General features: G+C 26.9%; 2 protein-coding genes across 4 annotated transcripts in view; one reads left to right on the top strand and one right to left on the bottom strand.

Annotated features, from left to right (window-relative positions):
• MESR3 (misexpression suppressor of ras 3) overlaps nt 1-17,805 on the top strand; it is a 137,195-nt gene that overhangs the window by 39,017 nt on the left and 80,373 nt on the right. Inside the window, exon 2 of one of the 3 annotated variants that reach the window (XM_065499649.1) lies at nt 4,447-4,527. The exons of the other annotated variants lie outside the window; for them this stretch is intronic. The gene's annotated coding sequence lies outside the window, so the exon portion shown is untranslated. The remainder of the gene's footprint in view (nt 1-4,446; nt 4,528-17,805) is intronic. 3 annotated transcript variants of the gene reach the window in all.
• The window catches only part of LOC135950128 (COX assembly mitochondrial protein homolog), a 187,152-nt gene that overhangs the window by 139,758 nt on the left and 29,589 nt on the right, over nt 1-17,805 (bottom strand). The gene's annotated exons all lie outside the window — the stretch shown is intronic.

Here is a 17,805-nt window from a genome sequence, read left to right as displayed (position 1 = left end):
CTACTGCAAAATTTAAGTGCAATCGGATAACTAGAACACGTGCCGGAAATCGATTGAATGTTGTAAAATTGGGTAAATAATGGTACTCTTTTCGATACCTTAAAAAATACCTTATTTAAACATTTGCAATAAACCTATCAAGGTATAAAACATGAACATCGATTTAAAAATAACCAAATTATTAGCATTTCCCTATTATTTAGTCACTGTTTTGCATGCAAAAGTTATATAAACAACTATGTCAACAATAGAAATGTGAGTAAAATATGAGTAAACTAGCACTTTTTGCTCAATATTTGGTCAGATAAAACTCGTATAACTTTGTTATTTTTCATTCAAAATTATTGATTTATACAATTTTTTTTTTAATAATTTTTTTAAGTTTTCGAAAAAAGTACCATTATTTACCCAATTTTACAACTTTCAAACGATTTCCGGCACTTGTTCTAGTTATCCGATTGCACTTAAATTTTACAGTAGTTACTAATTTTAATAGTTAGCTACTAATGAACAAAATAAGACCCATCCAAGGCAAATCTAAGGCCACCTCTAGTGTACATATTGAACTTAATTATATCAAATTGCATGATAAACAAATCATCAGTATGCTACATCACTCTCCCAGATTATGTCTCCTGGTGAACCACTTTGATTCTCTAATAATCAAGAAAAGTTTCCTTATTTCTTTTATTGTGGTAGCATCCGCATGTATCGTTAAATGGATTTTAAGATTAAGATTTTTTTCCTATAAAAATTGTAGCTGATCGTTTGACGTCCATCGCCTTGTTGTAATTCCAACTTAATAATGTTACTTCAATGTTTACAGTTGCCATTAATTCAACCATTTATTTCCCCTTATATTATTTTATTTTCAGTTAAAAATATTTGTTTTGTTTACAATTTACTTTCATACATTTAATTCCTATGATATACTCGTGTACATATGAACCGGCAATATATTGAAAGAATAGAATATATTCTAAAGTATTAACATGAAAATAAAATCTTTAAAATTCTTGGAAATAATTCAATTGATGATTTGTATATTCTGTTTTACGTAATCTAAGTAATTGAAAATAAAACAACGCAATTGCTGAGAAACTGATTTGAGTAGATAACTATGATGTAACGGAAAGTCATGATTCACTATCCTCGATGACGATCAGTCGTGGGATGATTTAATGGAAGCAATGTTTGACTGAAAATAAACAGCAATCCTTCAAAAGTTATTTTTAATCAAATGATTTCAAAAATGTAAACAATCTCCAGTGAATATATTTTAGTACTATTTCGTAGATGACCATATTATTACTAATGTGTAGAATCATGAAATAATCGCAATTTCATTCATTTTTATAATTATTTCTTTATTGGTATTGGTTTATTCAAAAAAAAAAAAAAAAAACATCAAAATATGACCCAGAAAAATAAAAAAATGTGCACTTATATAATTGTTCTGAAACATAAAATAATTGACTATGGATCGATCAACGTCCAAAAATTACACAACAAAGTTTCCAGCAGATTTAACTCATTAATAGTAATATAATTACTCAATTGATTACACTGATAATAATTTGTCAATTTTGACAAAATAAAATGAGCTTAACACATTTGCATACCACAAAATGAATAAAACAGTATAAAAACGAGAAAAAACTAAATATTTGTAAACTTTATTAATGCAAATAGTGTATTTTTACTTATTCCTGCTTTTTGTAATAAAATGTAAATTTACATAAGTAAATACATTAACGTAGTAAATTTACCGCATTTCTGAAATTAAAACAAAAGAAAATTTAACGGATTTACTGGAATTTTGGTCGTAAAGTGCAAATTTTCGGTCCACATACTCATGTTTATTGACTACATATCAATGCACGCAACATGAATAATGATTTTATAAGTGTATGTAACAAAAATGCAATTACCAGGCATAATATACATACATACATCGCAATATAAAATTTATAAAATCAGTTTTACACATAAAAACATTTTTGCACAATTCCTAAACACAGTACCAACATAAAACTGTCAATTTTCAATTTTTAACCCAAGCACATTAAGAAGAGACACGTTTACGAACTAATTAAAGTTAAAATGGCACCCATTCTTATTTTCGTTATTTAGTTATTCATTATATTTGTGTTGGGACAACGGTGTCCCCGTGCTCGTCAAAGGGTTGAATATGTATTTTCTCTGCGTGTATAAAATAAATACAATTGAGTTGGTTTTTAATGATTTCGTTCATTAAAATATCATTAAAATCTTCATTCTAATGATTCACACTTTTTACATCGTTGTACATCATCTCCATTCTTTATTAAAACTGTTTGTAAATAATAAAATCAATAAATAATCACGTTTTAGTAATAAATAAAATAACAAAAACCCTGATTTATTGATTTAACAACAATAAAATAAAACCTCAAGAAAAAATTAAAATGAAACAGAGTAACAAAGAAATTGTTTTTCGAACACACAGACAGACCGGGCCAGTCGGTAGAAGAATAATTCTAAAATAAACTAAAGCTGAACGAATTTTAAATTATTAATTGTACTGGTTGTATAAAGTAAGCAAATCTAAAAAAAAATATTAAATTTTTAATGAAGTGGAAATTTAAAACCACATTACACAAAATTGTGCTGCTTTTAGCAAAACAATTTAAAGAGGAAGAGATAGATATGCATGAGAAAAATGAGCCAGGGGGGGCTGTTAAATAATACACAAATTTTGTTTGTGCCCCTTTTGCAATGTGGGAGGTCCATTTATGTACAAAGAAATTTAATTTGCTTTAGAATTCTATAACAGAACATGCAAATAATACTAAATAAATAATTTCAATAAAGAAATTAAGAAAACAAAAACGGAACAAAAATTCCAATGTTTTTAAACCTTAAACTTGAACAAATAACCTATCTACTTTATACTCGTGACTAACAGTGAGTGAGTATACAAATTAGATAAACTTGGGTTCTCGTAAATATTCATTTGAATTACAGTAATTTAGATGCTGTTTTTGTGCAACTTGTAGATTGTAGTCGATGATGTTCATGTGATTATTTGGTTGAGTGCACTTTAAAATTTTGACTTTTTATTTATTGTATATGGGGCATTTCATGTCAAGTGAACCAACTTTTGAAATCGATGTCTTCTGATTTTTCAACAAGATCGGTCGAGAACTCTCTGAGTTAGAGGGGGTCAAAGTTTGACTTCAATATTTCGAAAAAAAATATTAAAAATAAATTAAAAAATGTTTAATATTTTGTTTTTTTTCCGAAATCAAAAACTTTTTTGACTTTTTTTTAAAATGGGACCTTTTTTGAACTAATAAAAAAAATTAAAAAAGGCTCCATTTTGAAAAAAAAATCAACAAAGCTTTTGATTTTGCAAAAAAGTCAAAAATTTTATGTTTTGAGTTACAACATATTTATTTTTGTAGATATCCCACACGAATCCCACCCAAATAGCTGTTCAAGGAAAACATATAAGCTTTATTTTAAGAAAAAAAAAGGCCCATTTTAAAAAAAGTCAAAAAAGTTTTTGATTTCGGAAAAAAAATATTCAACATTTTTTTAAATATTTTTTTTTCGAAAGATTGAAGAAAGAGCTATCTAAACTATTTGGGACACATTTTGCTAAGAACAATAGGTAATAAGTTACATGGAAAAGAAAAAACAACTGCTTGATAAAAATGTCAAACTTTAACACTCGACCGATCTTGTTGAAAAATTGTGTCTGAATTACTATCCAATAGAACTAACCTTGGTGCAAATTTAATCTCGATCGTAAGACCGATCGATTTCAAAAGTTGTTTCACTTGACATGAAACGCCCATATGTACATATGTATTTGTGTTGGATGATTTCAATCATATCTTGTTGCTGGACATTTTATCACAGAATAGGCTTGTCTAAATTTGACTTTTGGCCATATGATCAGTAGGTCTCTGCGAACATATTTTAATAGAGTAATTATTGACATAGATTTTCTATTAATGCATTTTGAAATGTGTAGAAAATTATTACACAAATTACACAAAGTAGATACAAAACTAATTTTATTAAACGAAAACTAAAACTATTATTATTATAATTATGTGTAATTATTTTAAGAACATTTCTGTGTAATTAAATTATGAAATTATGCATCTTATGTACCACTTTGCAACTTAAGCAATCAAATTTTACAACTTTTAACATCGAAATTAAAATAAAAACATTTTCTGGAAATGTTCATTCATGCAACAACTTCCTGCTGAGTTAGTTCAACCTAAATTTTCATTTGTCTTCAATAATAAAAAAGAACAAAGCTACAACACATTAAGAAATATTGTAGTTTCTTAAAATTTATAACATTATTTTGCTAAAGATCATGATGATTATAATGATGCATTTAATTAATAATAATTTGTTTTGTTCTTTTTCTACTTCTCTTTTTAGGTCAGTTGCTTTTAAATAAATTTAAAGACGAAATTTTCATTTATGTTGATTCAGTCATAAAGAAACATAATTTGAGGTTAAGTAAGTATGAATTCATTTATATTTAAATATGTATTTATATGTATGTATTAAAACATACATACATGAACTTATTTGTTAATTGGTCAATACATATTATTAATTAAATTTAATTTGAAAAACAAACTCATGTATAAATAAATGCCACACAAAAGAAGATAAATATGTAGAACTAGCAAACCCGGTTCGCTTCGCTACAGAAATTTGTGTACTTTTTTTTTATAGAACGGAAACGTACCATTAGTTCTTCCTATGTTTGATTCTAACTTCAATCTGATGTAAATCAGCTATTGTTTTTGTTTAATAATATAAAATATTAAAAAAGTACAATTTAATTTCCCTTTTCACACTTGAATATCCGTCAAGTTTGAATTTTCAAAATACACCATTCTGCGGATATACATATTTGGTGATTTAGATATGTCTCAAACGATTCAAATCTGTATTCATATTTTTAAATTTGGATTTGTTTATTTGAATTTGTATTTTGGATTTGTCTACACCTTCACACTCGAGTACCAAATAACAACCCGATAGTTAACTTTTGTTTGGCTGCAGGAACCAATGTTTAAAATTTTATCAAAATTGGCTTGATAATTTCGAATTAAATGTGTTTTCCTGTTTTTACACCTTTTTGTCTCCATTGAAATGATACTAATATACTATACTAATTTGAAAAAGGTACAAAACTTTAATAAGTAAGGAATACGATTAAATTTTGTTTGTATCTATGTATATAACTACAATTCCGATGCGGGGCAATTGCAGCTTCTTTTGCTCATTTTCCTAGCAATAATTTTATTGTTTAATAAACTTTTTTTATTATTTGGTAAAATGTATTAATTTTTGTTTTGGTTGAACAGCTGTTTATGCAAAACTATCGATAAATTTTTGATATTTAGAAAATAAAAATTATATAGCACTGAATAACTCAAACTGTATTTAAATACTACTTAAATTTAAGTAAAAATTAACTAAATACGTATTTAATAGGGTATTCAATTTCTTACGAATAATTATTCGAACAATTTAAAAATGATCATTTTCGAATAACGAATAATTCGAACAATTTTACGTAGTATAATCGAATAAAACGAATAAATGTGTAAATATTTGGATTGAAATCTTCTAGAAACAATCAAATTAGCAAAATTTTTTAATTTTTTTACTAAGTATTGTGCTTAACTAAACGTACAACACTAGTAGATATAAAACTTAAAAAAAAAATTATTTAATTTCAATTGTCCAATTCACAACCTAGTTGTATGTTGTACGTTGTATGTTACAACTATTGTGGTTGTGAACACAAATTTCGCCAAGTCGTATGTTTACTCTGCTGAGCATTGGCAATTCCAAACGAAGATGATAAAAAAAACATTCCAAAATCTATTCATATGTAAAATTAATAATGAAAGGGAACAATAGCAAACTAATGTGTGCATTGTAAAAAAAAACCAAACAATTGACAAATATTTCAAAAAAAATATCGTTTTTCATAAATTAAATAAATTTACTGATTTCAGTGTTACCGTTTGGCTGTTATTTTGGGCTAAAATATTTTAAATTTTTTGTTTATGTATAAATATGAACTTTTGGTAACACTTAAATTTTCATACAACATTCGAAAAACATATGTAAAAATGTTGTAGGTGTTGTACAAAATATTTTTATAGAAATTATCAACAACATTTGTACAACTACATTCAAACGACTTACAACTCATACGACTGTACAACGTCAGTGAACTGAAAAAATGTGTAATTTGTTTATATGTATATTAGATCAGGATTAAAAACATTCATTTAAAATATTATCGTTTAAAAAAAAACGCATAAAAACCATACTTTTTAATTTTGTTTATAACAAAACGTACTTTTTTTCTTTAGTTTTTAAAAAAAGGTTCTTTTTCCGATATTAAAATGGTTTTATAATAAACATCCTTAACATTTAATGTGGTGACTTATGGCAGTAAGAAACTTGTTACCATTTACAGGTTCATGCAGTTTTTTAAGGGAGCGAAATAAATAAAACTCAGTTTGCCAAAAATTCGAAATGTGCAAAAAACATATCTTTTTTTCTGCGGCTCCTCATATATTTAAATTTATTTAATTGCTTAAAATTTTTCATAATTCCAAATTTAAATAAGTAATAATGACTTACCCCCAGTAACACGAAGTCTGGTTATGTTTTAAATAATACATAGTTAAACTGACAGTTTTCATACAAAAATATTTTTAACCGACAGTATAACTATTAGTTAGGCCATAACCAGGGTTCGTGTTAATGGTGGTTACAAAAATTGTATTGTTTCTGAAATTCGACAAATAACTAAAGATAAAGGGAGTCCTACGATCACTGTAGATGAGTGGTCCGATAACTCCTTCTATAAATATATAAATATTACTGCTAGAAGTTACAATTCTAAAAACAAGTCTTTCAAAATGTTTAATTTAGGACATGAACCAATGAAAATAAAAGATACGGAATAAAATATTTGTTATTTAGCAAAAAAAAAAAACAAGGCTGAATGATTTTAGAATTGATTTCAAAACAGATATTTTTTGAATATTTATAATCAAAATATTAACTTAGATTTAAGTGGTGTTGAAACGTTCGTCGAATGTGATATTGAGGATGACATTTATAACGATTACGTTGAAATAGACTAAGGCCATGATCTTAAAATATATATGAGTGATATTATTAACCGCGTACGTAAATGTTGCAAAATATTTAATAAATCTAATGATAAATCTAAATGTAAATTTACGTTTTTTTACAAGAAAAACATGGACTTCGTTTATACATGATGTTAAACATCGTTGGACATCTTTGTCTAACATGTTAATAAGCTTTCTGCGTATTTATAATGCTCTGTCGGATTTAACGTTATTTTTTTTTGTTTAACAATAAAATAATATCAAAAATTCATTCTTTACTTTTTTTTTAAAAAAATTTAAATTATTCGAATACTTCGATTAAAATCTCTTATTCGAATTATTCATTTTATTCGAACAAGAGAAAACTCTAATAATTTTGATACCCTAGTATTTAAATACGAAGTCAAAATCTGGGCATAAGTTTAGAAGATATAAGGTTACCGAATTTACCCGTTTTTACCACCTAAACTTTCGGATTTACCAAATTTCGTGTCTCCCTACCTTTTGGTGTTTGGACTGGGCGATGATGTATCAATCAGTCACTCAGTAACGTTACTATTTTATACATATATGTGTATAGATTGACAAACAAAAATTATGAAAATTACAACAATTTCATGTCATATTGAGAGATGTCTGTTTGTTAGTGTGCAAGTATTTAAAATGTGAATTATTTATTAGTTAATTACAACAATATTTGTTGACTAACAGTTTTTGTTGTTAAAAGTTTGAGGTCATCATTGTCATTGCAACTATCACTATAACAATTAATGGCACACTAGCATACATGCACTACCAGATGAAATGCTATGGTTGTCAATTATTCGAGTTTTATTTTTATTGAATAAAATTTTATAAATTTTTGATTATTGGAGTGATCGATTTATTTTGGAATTAATCGAAACAAATTATTCGAATAATTTTAAATTAAATTTATTTAAAAACAGGAAAATTTAAGTCATTTATTTTGTTAACAATGGACAAAAATTCAAAATTAATAAAATATATATAGATGTGAATAATAATAAAAAATGTGAGTCTTTTAATTGATATATATATGGGAGACTACACGTCAAGTGAACCAACTTTTAAAATCGATGTCTTCCGATCGGGATGAAATTTGCACCAAGGTTAGACCTATTGGATAGTAATTCAGACACAATTTTTCAACAAGATCGGTCTCTTAGTGGGATGCGAGTGGGATAGTATCAAAATAAATGTTTCAACACAAAAATTGTATATCTTGAGTTACAAAATATTTATTTTGATGATATACTACTTGCATCCCACTAAGAGACCAAAACGCTCTTAAAGGAATGGAAAAAGTTCGATTTTGTCCAAAAAAAGTCAAAAATTGCATATTTTGAGTTACAAAACATTTATTTTGTAACTGAAATTTTCCATATTTATCTGACAGAATCCTGTACGTGTTCTGATTGAAATTTCTGAAAAAAGAAATTTCACACATCTGGTTGATATCGAACAAAAGTCTGATAAAACTTCCAATATTGTTAGGACATTTCGAAAGGCTGTCCTAACAAACATCAGAAAATGGTAAGAACATTCTAACCATTGCAATGGATTTTGTAAAAATAAAATGACCCGCTGTCATTTTCTAAATGAAAATTAATTATGATTAAATATTATCAGCAATGTTGGCACACGAACTTAAAAAAATGTAACACGTGTTTAATTTAATTAAAAGTTAAAATAATTATTTGGCCAAAAATATAATATATAATTTATCCATAGTTAATTTAACAATAAAACAAAAAAGGAAATGAGAAATTTTTCAACAATCTATATTAAATTCTCTAAATAAAAATTCAAGTTAAAAAAATAAATAAAAACTCACATATGATTTTAAACAAATTTGTTTGTAGGAAAGTTTAAGCATTTGGTAAATTAAATAAACAAGGGTCAGAATATTCTGACCATTATATGGTTCTTGTAAAAATAACCCATTGAAATTCTGTTTTTAAGATCGTTATTCAGAAGCGCCTTAAATAATTTTCAAATTTTGACACTCAAAAATTATTTGAAAACGGAGTGATTTTTATACAAAAATTTTAAAATTGATTTTCGGTCATGTTTCTGAATCAGGCCATAAATATTTTTATTTAAGGTATTTACAGACGACAATGCAGCGTATTAATACTTTTAAAATGATCCTACATTTCGTGTTTATATGTATGAATTTTATTTATTTTCGTAATATTTATTGTTTGTATTTATTGTTGGTATTCATTCGACTAATGATCGTTAATTTCTTACGAATAATTATTCGAACAATTTAAAAATGGCCATTTTCGAATGTGATGGAGAATGTGATTTTAAAACGGTCGTCGAAAGTGATATTGAGGATGACATGATCTTAAAATATATGTATATAAGTGATGTTATTAACCGCGTACGTATGTGTTGCAAAATATTTAATAAATCGAATGATAAACACAAATATTGCAAGCTAACATTTTGTTGCAAGAAAAGCATGGAGTTCGTCTATACATGATTTTTAACATCGTTGAACATCTTTGTCTAACATGGTAATAAACTTTTTGCGTATTTTTAAATGCGTCAATGAACGGCCTACTTCAAATTAGCCACGTTCACTGACAATGATATCAAACTTTGGACAGATTCCCTTTATTGTTTAATTTCCCAAGACCACTTTATTAAGCAAATATATAATAATAGTGAATAATTAATTTACTAAAGAATTAGTTACTCAATTTAAACCAGAATTAATGAATATTGTATTTGAATGCAGGATCATGTCCAACTAGCTCACATTTTTTAAAGCATAGCTCCAAAACGGAAACTAATGGGTTTGCTAATCAATTGTTTTGTAGATTGTTCGGGAGTTAATCTGATCGGAATATTTCTGTTGAAAATTTAATGATAGACTTTGTTTTCGAATGTTTTTTAACATTATCAATACTTGAATTGTTAACTTTAACATTATTTTTTGTTTTTCTTTAACAATAAAATTTTAAAAAACCGACATCAAAACTTCTTTCTTTACTTTTTTAAAAAATTTAAATTATTCGAATAATTCGATTAATTTTAAACGTGTGATCGAATTATTCGAACAAGTTAAAATCTCTTATTCGAATTATTCGTTTTATTCGAACAAGAGAAAAATCGAATAATTCGAATACCCTAGTAAATACATACATATGAAAATAAAAATATTTTGAATTGTTAAAACCAAAGTATACCAAGTAATCCAACTCTTTGACAGCAGTACCTAACTCTAAACATGGGTGAATTCCAAAACGTCTGTATGCAATGCAGTCATATCTTTATCAAGACAAAGCAAGTAAACGGTAGTTAAAATTTAAAAAAAAAAAATTTTGAATTTTCACAATTTGGCAAATAATGTTTACTGGGTGACTACATTAAGCTATAAACTATAATTTGTTGTTGGCTCTTACAAAACACAACGAACTTTTAAATTCATTTTTAAAATGTTCAAGTTTACCAGAACTTACTAAAAACACAAAAAATTTTGTTTTATAGTGATGTTTTAATAGCACAGTGGAACCAAAGCTATTTTCGACACGATTACTTAAATGAGTCATGACACTAGAGGGAGACTCCTCGTCAAAGTGGCAGCAGTTGGATTCGACATTACCGATTTTAATAAATTGTACCACAGTTTTTAGATGTTGCAAATTTTTATCAAAATTTTTACAAAGTTTTAGATACTTCATTTTATATAAAGATTTTTATGATATATCAATTTTTGTTCTAAAATATTAGTGATCATAATTTGAGCTTTTCCCACAAAATATCGAATTTTGGTCATAAATATTATAGATTATATATTATAATTTTTCTGAAAATTGAAAACACGTAAAAAAGGTTTAAATTTAAATAAAAAATATTTTGTTTTCTAATTGTATCTACATCATTCCACAGTGCATTAGTTAATTGGTTCTATACTCGTACATTTTACAACAATAACAAATTTATAGGTTTTTGTTAATGTTGTTGATTGTGTTATAAACAAAAAAAATATATATAATTATTACAACACAGCATTTTAAGCTCGTGTTCAATGTAAACATTATAAAACCTGAAACCTGTGAATTTAGAAAAATATGTACTTTAGTTTTCTTCGTAAATAACGTAGAATCGTAAAAAAGAAATTTTTGGGACAAAAAAAATTGTAGCAAAACAAGATTTATTTTGATCTAAAAAATGATATCATCTCTGTCAATTTGCGTGTTTTGTTATAGTATTTTTTATATCTTTACAAAAGTTCATTTTATTTGAACTTTAAATGAGTTTTTGGTCATGATTTATTACGATTTGTATAAAATAAAAAAGAAGCAAGTAACTTTTGAAATGTTATTAATGTGGTTAACAAACCTGAGAAAAAAGCTGTTAGGCTATTAGGCAGGTAGAATATTTTCATGAACCCTTCAGTTTAGACAAAAGCTAAAAATCAAATTTTAAATATGTTTTAAAATACATTAAAACCAACTATTGTGTAATTTTGTTCATGTTTTTACTATTTAATAGGTTTCAATAGGTTCAACTATGAAAACTTTTTTGTTTTCAATAAATATTTTATTACATTTATTCGAGTTTATTATATATACATCGCTTCAAAAATCATTTATTGATTAAAACAAGTAAGAAAGTATGGTCGGTCAAGCCCGACCATATAATACCCTACACTAAGTAAAAGAGCAAAAACATTTTTCTTTTAAAATTTCAATAATTTATATTTTTGAGTGATTTTCGGAAGTGGGCCTTATATGGGGGCTATGACCAATTATGGACCGATCACCATGAAATTAGGTCGTGTGATTAATGTCTATATTAAAGTTAACTATGTTGAATTTTGTGTGTTTACCAACATTTTTAAGCGATTTATGCACGTTAAAGTGATTTTCGGAAGCGGGTCTATATGGGAGCTATGACTAATTATGGACCGATCGTAACAAAATTTGGTGACATGAATTTTGTGTATATAAAACTTATTTGGAGCGGAATTTGTGGAGATACATATATAAATTAAACATTTATGACCGATAAAGTCCAATTTTGGGAGGACATTTGTATGGGTGCTAGGTGAAATAGTGGACCGATTTCAGCCAGTTTCAATAGGCTTGGTCCTTGAGCCGAAAAAATAATATGTACCAAATTTGATCGAAATAGCTTCAAAATTGCGACCTGTACTCTGCGCACAAGGTTTACATGGACAGCCAGCCAGCCAGCCGACCAGACGGACGGACGGACGGACGGACATCGCTTAATTGACTCAGTGATAGTGATTCTAAGTCGATCGGTATACTTTAAGGTGGGTGTTAGACTAATATTTTTGGGCGTTACAAACATCTGCACAAACGCATAATACCCTCCCCACTATGGTGGTGTAGGGTATAATAAACCATAGAGAATACACATAGAGCGGAAACTCTCCTGTCAAAAACCTATCTCAGTTGTCAAAAACCTAAGTGGTGAGAATGTATTAGTAAAACAAGTATGTGAAAACAAAAACAACACTCGTATGTGTAACTTTTTTGAGTAATTTTTTTGTTTGAGTTTTTTTCTAGTTTCCGCTCTATGTATGACTTAAACATGGAAACTTTATTTATACAGTGTGAATAAAAAAGAAATGTATTATTAATGTTTAAAAGCACTTTTTTGTTCGTTCATCATTCTCATAAGCAAAAGTTTTATTCCCTGGTTTATTTAATTTACCAAATACATAAATTTTCCTACAAACAAATTTGTTTAAAATCATACATTTTGTATGTGAGTTTTTATTTATTTTTTTATACCCTTCACCTTCGTGAGAAGGGTATATATAAGTTTGTCATTCCGTTTGTAATTTCTACATTTTTCATTTCCGACCCTATAAAGTATATATATTCTGGATCCTTATAGATAGCGGAGTCGATTAAGCCATGTCCGTCTATCTGTTGAAATCAATTTTCTGAAGACCCCATTTATCTTCGGGATCCAAATCTTCAATAATTCTGTCAGACATGCTTTCGAGAAGTTTGCTATTTAAAATCAGCAAAATCGGTCCATAAATAACGGAGATATGAGCAAAACGGGGACAACCTCGATTTTTTACCTATTTTTGATCTATATATATATTACTAAGTCATTAATATAGACAATATGGATATCTAATGGTAGATATTTCAAAGTCCATTGCAACGATGTAGTAAATTGGACCTACAATGGGTCAAAATCGGGAAAAATATTTTTAACCCGAATTTTTTTTTCATCAAACAATTTTTTTGTCATAAGTTTTTTTTAAAAAAAAAGTTACCAATAAAAAAAATAATAAATTTTGTTCACCTAAAAATATTTAAAAAAATTTATTTTAAAATATAATTTGGTGAAGGGTATATAAGATTCGGCACAGCCGAATATAGATCTCTTACTTGTTTTAACTTGAATTTTTATTTTGAGAGAATTTAATATACATATGTATGTAGATTGTTGAAAAAGTGCTCATTTCTTTTTTTGGTTTATTGTTAAATTAACTATGGATAAATTATCATAAAAATGGTTTGCAGAGGAGTGATATTTTTGGCCAAATAATTATTTTAACTTTTAATTAAATTAAACACGTGTTACATTTTTTTAAGTTCGTGTTTCAACATTGCTGCTAATATTTAAACATAACTTATTTTCATTTGACAGCTTGTCATTTCTTTAATACGAGTTTTCTCAGAGATCGTACTATACAAGTTGTTATAGATGGGATCTCATCAAACGAGTTCAAGATAAATTCAGGGGCATAGCAAGGTTCCGTTCTTTCTCCTACCCTATTCCTTATTTTTATAAACGTCGGTCTACGTCAAACTTCCAACCCTATATATTCCTTTTTAGATGACAGTAACATTTTCCATTCATATTCATTCAATTACAGACCAAGTGTGTCGGAGATTGGGACAATGAGGCAAAACATGAATGATTCCCTTAATCGGGACCTTCTGACAATCTCTGAATTGGTCTTGCAAATAAGGTCGCTTTCAACGCTCGCAAGACTTAGTGTTGCATGTTGACACTAAAACGAACGACAGACCATGTCGCTTAATCTGACATGAAGATAGAATCATTAAATTTTAACTGTGGGTTCATACCTGACCAAAATGATCCGATAAAAAGAGATTTTTGGAAATTCGAACGTTTAGGGGGTAAAAAATGGGTAAATTCGGTAACCTTATAGATTCAAAATTAATAAAGATACAAAAAAACTTAAAATTGAAGTTACTCCATTTAAAAAATAAGCTGACAGGTGTTTCGTACTTTTTCGAAATTCGGGGGGAGAAAACGGGTAAAAACTGTATTTTGGTACTTTTTTGGCACCCTATGTATCTTTTAAACCAATAAACATTATCAAAAAATAAAAAATATAAGTTTGGTACTTTTTGGAAATTCGAACCCTAAAGAGATAAAAATTGTGTTTATTTTTGGTACTTTTTCATAAAATATGTTTTTCTATAATTTGACATAGACATACGATCATTTTATTATGAACTCCCACCACGATGCAGATTTTGATTTGAATAAAATTTTACCACCGCAATGGGGATAAAAAAGGAACCAAAAAGGGGATAAAATTGGGAAAATAAATTTTATTTGAAATTATTAAGCCAATTTTGATAATTGTTTTAATATGGCTCCTGGATTCAAACAAAAGTTAACTAACAGAGTGTTATTTGGAACTCGAGTGAATAGGTGTATAATAGGGCAAATCCGGTTAAATAGTTTGGTACTTTTTTTAAAACATATTTTTTCTTGGGAACATTAACACAGATTTCAATCGTTTGAGACATGTCTGTAGCATTTCATGCTTTAGGGGTGTTCAAGGTGGAAAAGTGAAAAGAGATAAATTATATATTGTTTATATTCTTGTACTAAAGATCTTCTAGTATTAATTCAAGGTCAGTTTTAGGGGTTTAACATGATTATCAATATTATTATAAAACAATTAAATTACTAACGCTATGTTCATCATATATGGGCCGAATTAGCTATTTTCAATAACAATATTTGTATTCTAAGAAAATTTGTTATCTATTTACTTAATACAATGAACATTTCTGGATGCTTAAAATAATATGCAATATATTTTAAAAGCTTATTAATTATAAATGTAAAACTGTATAAAATTTAAAAACAAAATCGCAATTCTACTAAATATTCAAACATTCTCATGAATCAAACTCAAAAATATAACAATGATTATATATATTCGTAACAAAAAAACAAAAAAAACTTACCTGTAGAAAACCAAAACAAAAACGTAATCAAATTTATTTATAAATTCATACTCTAACATCTACTTTTTTTATTCCCATATGATGTCATAATTGTTTTTGTTTCAAAAACTGTTTATTAAAAAAAAAAAAAAAAAAAAAAAATACTTGAATTTTATATAAGTAATAATGCCAAACACGAGTTACTGATGATAATGATGTTCAAATGTTATTTTTTTTTTTGTTAATATGAATCTCTATTGTATGACTGTTTAACTATTTTTATTCATATTTATTTAATTTTACTTACAACAACTATTTCCCACAAATGCAATTCATGTGTTTTTTCAACAACTTTTAGAGGGTCATTTTAGAATAAATGTGAGGAAAAAATTTTAAAGTTTTTTTTGTCGCTCAGCATTGTTTTCAGTTTATTATAGAGATACTTGCTTGAAAAAAATAGCTAAATAATAAATATTTGTATGAGTTTTATTTCAAAGTTAAAACATTAAAGTACAATAACTGTTTTTTTTTATTATTCTTCCCATTTACAAGAAATTGCAAGAAATAAATAAAAAATTATAAAATGAAGTGTTTGATAGAAATTGGCAACTGATAATTATTAACATTTTGTTAATCTTCTAAGATATGTATACGAGTAGCAAACGATTCATTCATCATACTAATGTTGATTGGCATCATATCTCATTTTGATAATAAAAAAAAATAGTTGAAAAAAGAAGCTTAATCTAGGATCATTAAATTTTTTTAACAAAACTCTATATTTTAATCGTCACTATCTTTGTAAATATACTTTGATTGAGAAATCTGGCTCAATCTGTTGTCATTCTTATTTTTTCTCATTTAATTCTTCTCATAACTTTTAACATTTATTAAAGTAAAAAAAATTATATTCTCTATATTTAAAATTATATTCTCTAAATATAAAAACTATAGATCAACCACAACTTTGTAAATGAAAATTTAATTGAGCAAAAAATACTCAATATTTGATCATTATCATGTTTGACCAATAGTCGATATTTTGTATGAAAAACTTAAAAGAATTTAAATCGTCCGTGACTTTCTAATTAATGATTTATTCGAGAAAATAAGTTCAATTTGTTTTAAACTAAACATCTATATTTTGTGCGAAAAGCTGATCACTCATATTTGTGACGATATACCGATCTATTACTGGTTGAAAAGAATTCTACTAAATATTTTAATATTTATACTGTTGCAATATTTCTCTGTATTATAATATTTCAATTCTAAAACTAGGAGGATGTAAATTCTTACCTTTTTAACACTCTATAACAGGTCACGGAAAAAATTCTAACGAATTTATTCAGTTTTCGATTATAATTTTAACCAAAACTAATTAATATGTCCTGTCCTCTTTTCAAATGGACTAGTCACGGCTCTAGTGCGTTCAAAACAATTGACTCAAATTTCTCACTGGAATTGTTATTAAATGCTAACAATCTCAAATACCCCCAGGTCATTTATTTTCACTCTCTCAATTGAGTCTGGTGCATGTAACACTTATCTATTTTAATCCTCACATAAGGAAAAACTCAAAATATTTGGTTTAGTTTTTTGTATTTTTTTTTTTTTTTTGGTTTCAACTTTTAGTTGTTTATACTCGTACAACTTTTTAACAACATTTAATAGTATTTAAACTAGTAAAAACCGATAAAACTATATTTAAATAACACTTAGGAAGAGACCTGTTGTTACATGTCCTTACGCACTGCCCACAGGTGTTGGCCAGCAATACAAGGACTAATGTAAATTATAAAAATAATAAATGCGATAATTCTATATATGATTTTTTATTTCTAAATAAATTCTACAGTATGAATAACCAAATTTTCATGCAAAATATAGTTAGCAACCAAAAATGTTGACCAAATAATTTTCTGAATCAATGTATTTTCAACAAAATCACATCGATTTGATTGTACATGATTCCATGTTTAGATGTTGTATTTCAAAATGTTCACCACTGTTATATAACTGTCTAGTTTTGTCCACATTATATTGTCCACATTCTATTGTACCAACCCATACTTGAACACTTCAGGCAGCTGTAACATGGAAATTCAATTTGTTCAAATTTATTTGCTGAATAAAAAAAATAAATACAAAACTACAGAAAATTGTTATTGCAGTGCGTGAAAGTGAAAGATTTGTTTTCAAACCTAAACAAATATTTGATGGCATGATGGAAAAACAGTATTTTATTTTACATTTTCTAATTTTATTAAATTTTGCTGTTAATCAGGTCAGTAGAGTTAAACAAGTGTTAAGTTTAAGTGTAGACTGGAAATATTTAAGACACACATATACCGGATGCAGACATGATGTTGGTCGTTATA

This window comes from Calliphora vicina, chromosome 2, assembly GCF_958450345.1.
Source record: "Calliphora vicina chromosome 2, idCalVici1.1, whole genome shotgun sequence".
Taxonomy (NCBI): domain Eukaryota; kingdom Metazoa; phylum Arthropoda; class Insecta; order Diptera; family Calliphoridae; genus Calliphora; species Calliphora vicina.
The sequence above is the reverse complement of the archived record's forward strand: the minus strand, read 5'-3'. Positions and strand labels throughout refer to the sequence as shown.